The sequence below is a fragment of the Vulpes lagopus genome, chromosome 2 (assembly GCF_018345385.1).
Source record: "Vulpes lagopus strain Blue_001 chromosome 2, ASM1834538v1, whole genome shotgun sequence".
Taxonomy (NCBI): Eukaryota; Metazoa; Chordata; class Mammalia; order Carnivora; family Canidae; genus Vulpes; species Vulpes lagopus.
The window spans coordinates 7,051,093-7,062,418 of NC_054825.1; positions in this window are offsets into that span (position 1 = coordinate 7,051,093).

Consider the following 11,326-nt stretch of genomic DNA (forward strand, 5'->3'; position numbering starts at 1 on the left):
ACACAAAGATGAGTGAGACATATTCTGTGTTTGAGGGACTACAGCATAGGAAAGGGAGTGAGATAAAAATAACCATAATTATAATAGGAGGTGGAATGTGCTAAGTACATTCAAATGAAAATTACCTTGTAATTGAGAGGAAGAGCAAATCCAAAAATGATTCTATGTTAAAGCTGGGGGGGGGGAAGTATGCACTGTTTAAAATATTAAGTTCTTTTTCTTAGAACTCTTGTATTAAAGTGTAGGGACAGTGTAATTTTGTTGTTTTGACTTTTATCGTGGGTGTTTCCCAAATAACCCATAGAAAATAAAATTTCCATTTTACTTCTTGTGAAGGTCTTGAACGCCAAATTATGCATCTGAGCTTCCTTTACTAGTTCAAAGCCATGGAAAGGTTTTGAGCAGAAAAGTGCCGGTACTGGAGCTATATAACCTGGAATGTCTGTGGGACAAACAAGGGTAGAAACAGAGACAGAGAAACCAATTAAGAAACGAGAACCCCAAACCAGAGTAGCTGTTGGAATGGAAAGGAGGGACAGATATGAAGTAAGGTGGCAGGAGAAGGGTCGGGGTCAGGGTTTGCCAGTGTCTGAATCTGAAGTAGAAGAATCAAAAGTCTGAGAACTCTGATAGTGAGGTGATTAACAGTGTGAAACACGGAAGAGGAACTAGGTAAGAGGTGATCAGGTTTGTCCAGATCCTGGGCTCAGGAGGAAATATGCAGCAAGCAGGGGAAATGCTGGTCTGAAATGTGATAGGCTGGAGCTGGAGATAAGCATCGGGGACTTATCTATGTAGAAGTTACCACTAAAGTCAGGGGAGTAGGAAACAAGAACTCTGAAGGAAAAGAAAAGACTGGTTGGAAAGACATTAAATAAATAAATAAATAAATAAATAAATAAATAAAGACAATAAAGACAATAAATAAATAAATAAATAAATAAATAAATAAATAAATAAATAAAAGAAGTGCTCTGAAAGCCAGAGCAGCAGTAAGGCTTGAGAACATGGTAATAAACAATGTCTGGTTCTAGAGACTTCAGAATTAGAATAGAGGAAAAGTCACTGGGCTTGGCAAACAAGAGGCTTAGTGACCTTCTAGAGAACCATTCTCAGTGGGATGATGGAGAAAGAAGCCAGATTTCAAAAGCTGAAGGCATGTGTGGGCATTGAAGCGGCGATTATAGTAGACTACCAGTCCAAAATGTTTGCCAATGAAAGGAAGGCAGGTGGTATAATAATACACAGGGAGTAACAAGAATAAGGGAAAGATTTTGTTTTCTTTTGCATATTTTTTTCAAGAATGAGCGCCTCTAAAAAAAAAAAAAAAAAAAAGAATGAGCGCCTCTGTGTACTTTTCCGAACAGGAGAGAAGGTGAAGAAGGAAAAAAGTGATTCACATCTCACAGGGAGGTAATCCAGATCACAGCGCTTTGTCTTGGAAGACAGAAGGGCCTCTTCTTTCTCAGAAACAAAAGGAAAGGAAGATGTGGAAAAATAGAGGTGCTGGGGGATTCTGATCGGAGAGTGGTGATAGAGCAGACTCCACACACTTTGTCCCCTTGTGGGCAGCAGGCATGCGGTCACCTGCTCAGGACTGGGCTGGGAAGCTGGAAGAGAACAGGGGATGTCGGGACAAAAGTTGGGAGGAAGTGAACCGACAAGAATGGAGAAAGGAGAGCAACTAGGAACCAGTTACTCCAGCAAGGTTGAGAAGCCCAGAGTCAGGCCCAGAACAGGGAGCTCAGACTACTGAGGCTACTTAGGGGAGATGACATTTCCAAATAGGGAAAATGAAAGGCGCTTTGCTGAAGGAAAGGAAAACAGGTGCAGCCCGCTTAGTGTCCGTTGGGGATGTATGCTTCTATGAACCAAGATTTATAAAATTGGTGAGCTTCTCTCAAAAGAAATGCTAGAGAGTTTGATTGTTACCAGAATGAGTTCTCAGCCACGCTGCAGAAAATGTCAGTTGCATAAACTGCAAAGTATCTTCCCCTTACTGTATAGGATCAACATGATTCCTCAGTTAAAGAAAAAAAATCTCTTTACAGTAGAAAATGCAATATAATAGTGCTGCCTGATACATTCTTATGCAATAAATGACACTGTTTTGTGGAATACAGGATTATAGGATTATCCTGTGACCGTCTTGGACACCAACCACAAACCTGCCTGAGAAATCTCTCATGAAAGGGCTAAGTATGTGTGTGAGGCGTCGAACAGAATACTGCTCATTTGATTTAAGCAAATCCTGACCCTGCTGGAAGTAGTCTCATCTCCATGGGTAAGAATTTATGCTCATAGAAACAATTTCACCCTACATCTACATAAAGAAATTTTCAAAAACCTTCAACTAGGCATCCTTGTAAGTTAGACTTACTGAGTTAAGAGAGAATTGATGTTTTACTGAGTCTTCTTCAGAAGTCTGGAGGCATCAAGTATCTGAAAGGACTTCCCTTGTGTTATTTTCTGGACCTAGAAAAGTTTTGTAAGAGGCAACAATGTGAGGGTGGAAAGAATGTGAACTTTGGAGTCAAACAGACCAGAGTTAAATTCTGCTTGGCTGCATAGCTACCCTGAGTCCCCATTTCCTCATCTGAGGAATCCAGGGCTGCTCCGGAAGTTAATCAGAGAGTCAATGAGATTAGAGGCAAAAAGTCCTAGCAATAATCATAAGTATTGGACAAATGTCGATTTTCCCGCTTGGTGTTTCACTTAATTCACATAACATTTATCAAGGAATCATGCCATATCAGGCACTGTGCTGTGTGCTGGTCTCTGGACCAAGGGACTAACAGTCAGGGGTGGTGGGGAGTAGTTCTTCACCTGGGATCCCCATACCCTATAGGGGTCTGTGACTGCAGATGGGAAGAAAAGACATCTTCATCTCCACTAATGTTTAACGGAAATGAAGAAGCTAAACAAATCATCAATATAAATCAATAAACCACAGTAATATTAACAAACCTGTGGCTTTGGCACCAGCAGAAGTCACGGATTTCTTAGAACACATTACAGTTGCAGATATTTCAAAATACAGTTTATTTCTATCACAACTGTGAAACGGTGGTAACCATTAGGCCCGCCACTAGCTTCTTATTTAATGTGTTATTTTAAAAGCGCTTAATATTACAGGGATTTTTTTTGACACTTGATAACAAGAAAACCTATTAAATTGCAATACAGTTTCTTGTTTATGCATTTAAGAAATTATTCTGAAATGGACATGACAGTAAAAAAAAAAAAAAAAAGGTTGAGACCTGCATTTAATTGGAAAGTACAAATGCATAGGAAAGGCTGTGTTTTGCACTTAAATATGATTAGCTCAGCAAGGAGGGAAGAGGAGGCAGGACACAGTGGGGAAGATGAGGAACGAGATAGGTCCCACTAAGGAAACTAAGAAAAAGTGAGGGGATACCTGGGTGGCTCAGCGGTTAAGCGTCTGCCTTTGGCTCAGGGAGTGATCCGGGGATCCGGGATCCAGTCCCACATCGGGCTCCCTGCATGGAGCCTGCTTCTCTCTCTGCCTGTGTCTCTGCCTCTCTGTGCGTGTATGTGTCTCTCATGAATAAATAAATAAAATCTTTTTAAAATATTTAAAAATTAAAAAAGAAAAGAAAAGAAAAAGTGAAAAGAAGAACTGATATCTGGTCAATCTCAAATGTGCTTTAATTCTCATCCCTCCTGAAGTATTTTTATCCAGTTTATAGTTTTTATAAGCAAACTTCTTCCCATTCCAGTGCTGACAAGTTGACACCTCCACCACCACCGCTGACACACACACGCACAGTGGAAATAAACATACTGATCTAGGATCTAATACTTTCTTACATGTCTTATTATATAATGCTCATGGAATTGAAAATATTTTGCCACTTTGCCAAACACTAAAGTGATAAATTATCTAAAAAGTTAGGAATGGCACAATATTTTTCATTCCTCTCCTTCCAATCATCTCAGAGACCACAGTCTAAAAATATTTCAAAACATTTGAAAGCATTCATGATATCATTCAAGTATTTCTTAAATGAATAGGAATGATTCAAGCAAATGGTCTTGTTGGCTTCAAAAACAATATGTAAATTCAAACTGTGGACCAAAGAGAAAAATCTGTATTGCAGCTTCATGGCTAGGAAGAAACCATGGAGTTCACAATATTTGGTTATCTTCAATGTAGAAGATTCATAGTAGCTATACATTTACAATATACAAATTACAAGCTAAAAAGGGGCCAGTCAGACAGAAATGAAGTTTTTTGGACTAATACAAAAATTACTCAGTTGTTCACATAAGGTGTAAAACATGAATCTCCAACTAAGAGAATCACAGGCTAGTGTTAGTACACTACCTGGAGCTTTATTGGCTTTCATGATGAATAGAAAGTATCATCTCTGTACACTAAATATTTTGTTTTTTTTTTTTTTTTTTTTTTTTTTTTTTTTTTTTTTTTTTTTTTAAATTTTTTTTTTTATTTATTTATGATAGTCACAGAGAGAGAGAGAGGCAGAGACACAGGCAGAGGGAGAAGCAGGCTCCATGCACCAGGAGCCTGATGTGGGATTCGATCCCGGGTCTCCAGGATCGCGCCCTGGGCCAAAGGCAGGCGCTAAACCGCTGCGCCACCCAGGGATCCCCGGTACACTAAATATTTTGACTGTTGGGGGCACCTGGCTGGAGCATGTGACCCTTGATCTCAGGGTCGTGAGTTTGAGCCCCACATTGAGTATAGAGCTTACTTAATAAATATGTAGAGGTATTTTGACTGATTCACTGTTAAATCCTGAGTACTGAGAATGATGCTTAGCACATATAGGTGCTCAAGAAATATTTATTGAATGAATTAAATTGGCTTTCTTGCTTTTATTCTTCAGGATATTTTCAACAATCATTATTCTAGTTCCAAAACCCAATGCATTGAAAATTTGTTCAAGAACTCAGAATAGTTTGGTATTTCCTTTTGATTTTTTTTTGGTTTGTAATTTATATATCTTATGCAGTATCTTGTGCAAAAATTTAAATGTCAAGCCTTATAAGTGAATGCAGATGAAAATTATATCTAACACATTCACTTTTACATTTAGCAATCTTAAAAAAAAAACAAGATGTATTTTATGAAATTTGTCAAGGGTGTAGTGAGCTTCAGAAGATCCATGGATGCCTTAAAATTGTATAAGAAAATCTGCTGGATGGTTTATGCAGTTCTGGAGGGAGGGTCTATAGCTTTTGTCAATTCTCTAAAGGCATTCATGACCCAAAAAAGGCTAAAAATCATTGATTTAGGCTATATTTTATCATTTTTTAGACAACAGCAATAATTTGTATCTTTAGGATATTTATAATTTTCTTTATTTTAAAGATTTATTTATTTATTTTAGAGAGAGAGAGAGAGCACATGCAAGCAAGGGGAGGGGCAGAGGGAGAGAGAAAAAGAGTCTCCAGCAGACTCCCCACTGAGCGCAGAGCCTGACACTGGACTCCATCTCACAACCCTGAGATCATGACCTGAGCCGAAATCAAGAATGAGATGCTCAACCAACTGAGCCACCCAAGGACCCCTAGGATATTTAATTTTTTTTTTCAAAGCACTCTACCATCCATTACCCCATTCTATCCTCATCGGTTTTGTCAGGTAGGTGTTAACTCCAGTGGTTGAATGGAAAGCCAAGGGACAGAGAGGTTAGAAGACTCTTGTTTTAGAATTAGAATACGGGCCCCAGAAGTTATAACCCAGTGACCCGGGCCCACACTTTTTCATCGACCTAGCTGGGCCCCGGAAAACACATGGCTTACCAAGGTTTTCATAAAATGTGTGGATTAAAACTAAATATCAGTGCCTTCTCTAATTTTGAGATTACTGTTTTCAAGAAGCAGTCCTTGCAAACAGAATTTACCAGAAGGATCGCAGATTACTGGCCTCATTGCATTTGTGAAATAAGAGACTTCTCAATTGCAGGGAAAATGAGAAATAGCAGAAGCACTCAACCTGAAACCAAACTCATTCAGTGATGAACTTGAAAAAAAAGAATGTGCTCCAACTGGGTGAATATCTCACCCAATGTTTTTGGACGAGTAATTAGCATCAGCTTCAGAGCACTTTGTTTCAGGAGCCAGCAGGCAGGCCAGTAACCGGATAAGAAAGCAAGCAGAAAGGGAGTTAGCTGGAGTCCACGTGCCTTGCAGGGTCAGTGGGTCTGGGAAAGAAGACTACATGTGTCTGCCCCGGACCGCAACGGTACGACCACCACTTGCAAGCATCTGGGAGCTCAAGCAAGATGTGAGCAACCTGCCTTGAGAACTCATTGAATTGTACAACCACCTTGCAGAACTACATCCTTCCTCTTTACATTCTTGTGAAAATGTAAACAATTCGCCACTCTCATAGTAAAAAACAAACAGCAGGAAAAACTTAAGTTGTCCAGGGCCTGGCTTTAAATCCTACTCACGTTGAAAACATTTTCTCAAAACAAGTCGTAGGCAAAATAACCATTGTCCCCATTCTTAGCAGTTGTCGTTAGAAGATTCACATATCAACGTCCCAGGCAGAAACAGCATGCTCCAGTGGGAAAATTGAAATTCTTTACAAATGCATGGGTGAGGTTGAAGAAAACTAACAAAGACGATGAAACAGCCCTGAGCTGGCAGTAAGAGGGAACCACTACCAATCCTAGGGAGGGAGCAATTGTAGGGAGGGCCACCTGGCAGGAGCCTTCCTGGAGTAACACAGTCTTTGTCACCTGGGGGCCCAGTGAGAACAAGCCAGAGTAAACATCCTGGTGTCTCTCTCCTCCCTCCAGTCTCTGGACAGGGCCTCCTACTGGCCCAACCAAACCAGTGACCATAAGGCCAGAGAGCCACCGACACAGCCCTCACAGGCCAGTCTGCCCCAGAGGCACAGAGCAAGTGGGTGTGGAGGGACAAACTCAAACTCTCCAGCCAACAGACACTACAGCAGAACAAATGCAAAAGAATAGATATTTCCTGGGGCGTCTGGGTGGCTCAGCCATCTGACTCTGGGCTCAGGTTGTAATCTCATGATCCATCAATCCATTGATGGAGGGACTGAGCCCTGTGTCTGGCTTTGCACTCAGCAAGGAGTCTGCTTCAGATTCTCTCTATCTCTTTCCATCCTGATCACTCCCTCTGTCTCTCAGATAAATAGATAAAATCTTTTCTTTTTTAAAATGCATGTTTCCAGAACTTTACTTGGAAGCAAAAACTACTGCTCTTTTGAATCCATTTGCCTAAGCAAAGACTTTTCCACCCAAAGACAAGGTAGTTTGAGAACATCTGAGTTTTCCTTTTGCTACTTCAGCATGGTTTGATGCCATAAAAAAGAATTACATTAATCCATTCCAGAGCTGAAACTCAGGAAAGATGGATGTCAGAGGTGGTACAGACACATTCCAGTGAAATAATGGAGTCATCAGGAAAAGGCTTCCTAAAGCAATAGGAAAAAGTTTAAGTCCATAAAGTTATCTCTCTAGCAGCGTCTCTTCGGACTGAAATGATCTATCACAAAAGGTAAGATTTGTCAGAGCCTCGACTGAATTTAATACCAGTCATCCTTATATGTTAAACAATTAAACTGTATTTCCACCGGGGGCGGATATGAGACCTTCCTTTTATGGCTTTGTCTTATGGTATAGCTTTGGTCCTGTCTGCAGGATTTCCATCACTGAAATCAGGATTAGAGATGAAGAATCTTTTATATTATTAAGTGGGAAAGAATTATGTGAAGAAGCCAGCTCTAACTCAGAGATAACTATATTTTAATAAAGCAGAGAGATTCATAAATGACATGTAGCTTTGCGTTAAGATAATATTCCTGAAAGCCTGGCTAATCAGGAGGGGAACCCCCCCCCCCCACGAAGAAAACATTAGCAGTTTAATCACCAGGTCGCCTTGCACAACGGACAACTGATAGCATAGTGGCCCACGGTCAGTGTAACTGAAGCGTGACATTTTTCTTGTGCTGCTAGGCCGAGAGACAACGTCTGTCACCATTAGAAAGAAAGAAAACGAATCTTCGAGAGGAAGGCATACTCTTGCTCAAGAGCTGAGAAATAGATCTCTTTAAAAAAAATACATTAGCTTTCCATCAGAAAAGCCACATATACGATATAAAAATGCCCGAGCAGATACTATACCATGCAGGGCAATAAGAAAAAGGAGCTTACTTTGTTGGAGCTGAGTTTCAACAGGAAGGAAAAAACAAAGGTACGATGTCCATTTGGAAATGCTTTCCTTAGGGCCCAGAACTTAAGTTCATACCCTTGTAACCAGCCCATCATTATCTCCTTTCTCACATGCATGTTGAAAAAAATTATTTAGTCCCTATAAAATACAAAATTCTGTATAACTACAGTGAAATCCTCTCATTTGCGCAATGCCAAAGCAGGTGAAATGGTAGACTAGGTAAGTTAACTTACGGAAAAGCAGTAAAGATGATAGAATCTACATTCCCCATTAGAATTCCTTGTCTGAATTTTTAAAAAGCTAGAATGAGAACATTTTAAAATATAGTTTCTCATGGCCCTAGGAGTTAGGGGTTGATTTATTTTTCGGAGACTTATAGCCCTCATAACTTAAAAAGAAAATGAGGTTGTAGAGTGTGGTAGAAATTGTGAGAGACTCTTTCCAACACCCATTCTCCTTTCTCAAGCAGCAGAACATTGTTTTTTGGTTTTTTTTTTTTTATGATAGTCACAGAGAGAGAGAGAGAGAGGCAGAGACATAGGCAGAGGGAGAAGCAGGCTCCATGCACCTGGAGCCCGACGTGGGATTCGATCCCGGGTCTCCAGGATCGCGCCCTGGGCCAAAGGCAGGCACCAAACCGCTGCGTCACCCAGGGATCCCAGAACATTGGTTTTTAACAAAATCGTTGCTCAGATAAATGCCTTTCCTGGGTTTCTAAGTCTCTATTATAGGTAGGTGTGGCCTTGTTATTAAGTTCTGGCCCATAGTGAGTGAGAATGTGTGTGTGTGTGTGTGTGTGTGTGTGTGTGTGTGTGTGTGTTGTAAAGGATTTGATGGAGTTTCCCTCAAAAGGAAGGAAACAGGCCATTCAGCTCACCCTATCTTCCTTCCTGGAGTATGGATGTAATGGCTGGAACTCCTGTGGCCACCCTGAACCATGAGGTGATTTCAAGGATGGTAGAGCAGAAATACAGCCCATGCATGGCCTGCTTTTGTCCAGACATCTCTCCCATGGGAAAAATACATCTGTCTTATTGAAGCCACTATTATTTGGAGACTTTCTTTTTCAAATAGTCTGATGGAATGTCTACTTCCTGATAACCAAAGAACTGCTCTTGTTCCTTTTCCTGCAGCTTTACATTTTTATCATTTAACACTCCATTTTTCTTTTTGGGGAAGAAACCCTAGTGAGCAACTCAAAGAAGGAAGGGAAAAAGATCATTGCAAAAAGTGTCTAATCCTCAGAAGATGCCAGAGATAACTTTCCCAAGTCTCTAAAAATATGACAATAAATGAAGTATCTGTTTCAGAGAGAACTGAATTCATAAACATTACAGTTTTAAAAAAAAGAGAGAGAGAGGGATTCTAACCAGAATATTTTTTATATGACATTTCCAAAGCTTAAAATAACTTCTAACTAAAACTGCATCTTATGCGGGCAGATTTTAACCAAAAAGGTTGTGGCATTGCACATTACTTACAACACCTTATGACCCACATAGAGTCATGGGTGGGGTGACAAGGATGGTGACATGAAGACACCTGGTGTGCCCTCCTTCACTTCAGCTTCTTGCTCAGATGTCACTTTCCCAAACCTGAACGTCTAAAATTGTAACTCACCCGATTTCTATCAGCATCACTCCCTGACACTTTCTATCCCTGTTTAAATATATATATATATATATTTATATATATATATTTATATATTTATCTTATTTGTTGCCTATGTCTTGGGCCAGAAGGTAAACTCCATGAGGCAAGGATTTTTCTCTAGTTGTTAACCTTATGCCCAGAAGACTGCTGGCCCATACCATTTGCTCAATAAATACATGCTAGAAGGACTGGCAAAACCACCCCACTCACTGCCCTGATTGTAACCACCACAGCAGTTAGGACGCACACCTAGGTTCCTACAGCTCCAGGGAGGGATGGTTCAGTTGTGGAGAGGCCTGGTGGCCCTGCCTCAGGGCGCACAACCAATGTAGTCACACAGGCCTTGCACACAAGAAGCCCCATACTTGGGGTCTAATGCCCCGTGGCTGGTTGCTGTCTTGAATTTCTGAATTCATTTGATCTCTGCATTTGTGTTTTATAAGTGAAGTTTGATGGGTCAGTGGAGTGTATGCTCCTGGTCCACTCACCATCTTGCCTTCCTCCACCTCTTCCCACCCCCAGAAGAGGAGCTCAGATGCCCAATTCCCTGTCCCAAGTAGTAAGCACCTCTGCCTTTGCTCTTGGCAGGATCCTGGGTGCAGACCCTCAAAGAACCAGGTGGGTCACGCAGGCCCCATGTGCCAAGTCACCAGGCAAGATCCCAGACAACTATGCGGTTTGGCACTCACCCCACCAAAATCCCCATGCCCGTTCCCAAGACAACGCGACATTAAAGAGAAACTAAAGAAAGCTGTGACTGATGAAGAGAGAGAAATCATGGGTGAATAAGAAAAAAAGGGTCTTTTTCCTGCTTTTGAATGAGGAATCTGCATTTTCACGTGGCACTGGGCTCTCTGCAAATGATGTAGCCAGGGCATCTGGCACAGAAGGGAAACGGGCCAAGGAACAGGCTCTGTGCCGGGTCCTGCCAAGCCTAGTCCTGCTGCAGGATGCCCTTTAGGGGCTGCCCTCCACACCCTGGTCCTGTCCACCAGCAGGTGTCAAGCATGCACAGAGCCACCAAACTTTTTCCAGTTCCGGTCAGCGAGTCAAGGGTCTGCCCCTCCCTCATCCATGCGTCAGGTGCACCTTGATGCCCTTTTGGACAAAGCTCTATCCAGGTGTGGATGCGCGGAGGCAGCGGTGCGCTGGTAAAGGTTTAAAAACCAGCTCTCCGGGAGCAGGAGCCCTGATTTGCAGCATTTGCTGGCTGCCGTGCTATAGATATTCCCTCAGGGCCGATTCCAAGCTACCTGTATCTGATAACCAGTTCACGAAATTCTTGAAAACTTAACAATTGGCTCCCATAAAGTAATACAAGGAGGCTGCTGCCCCTTACTGCTTGGAGGGGAGAGGAAAGAGAGCTTGCTGTGATTTCATCTATAATCTGGAACAAGGGACACCTGGGTGGCTCAGTGGTTGAGCACCTGCCTTCGGCCCAGGGCGTGTTCCTGGAGTCCTGGGCTTCTATCTCTGC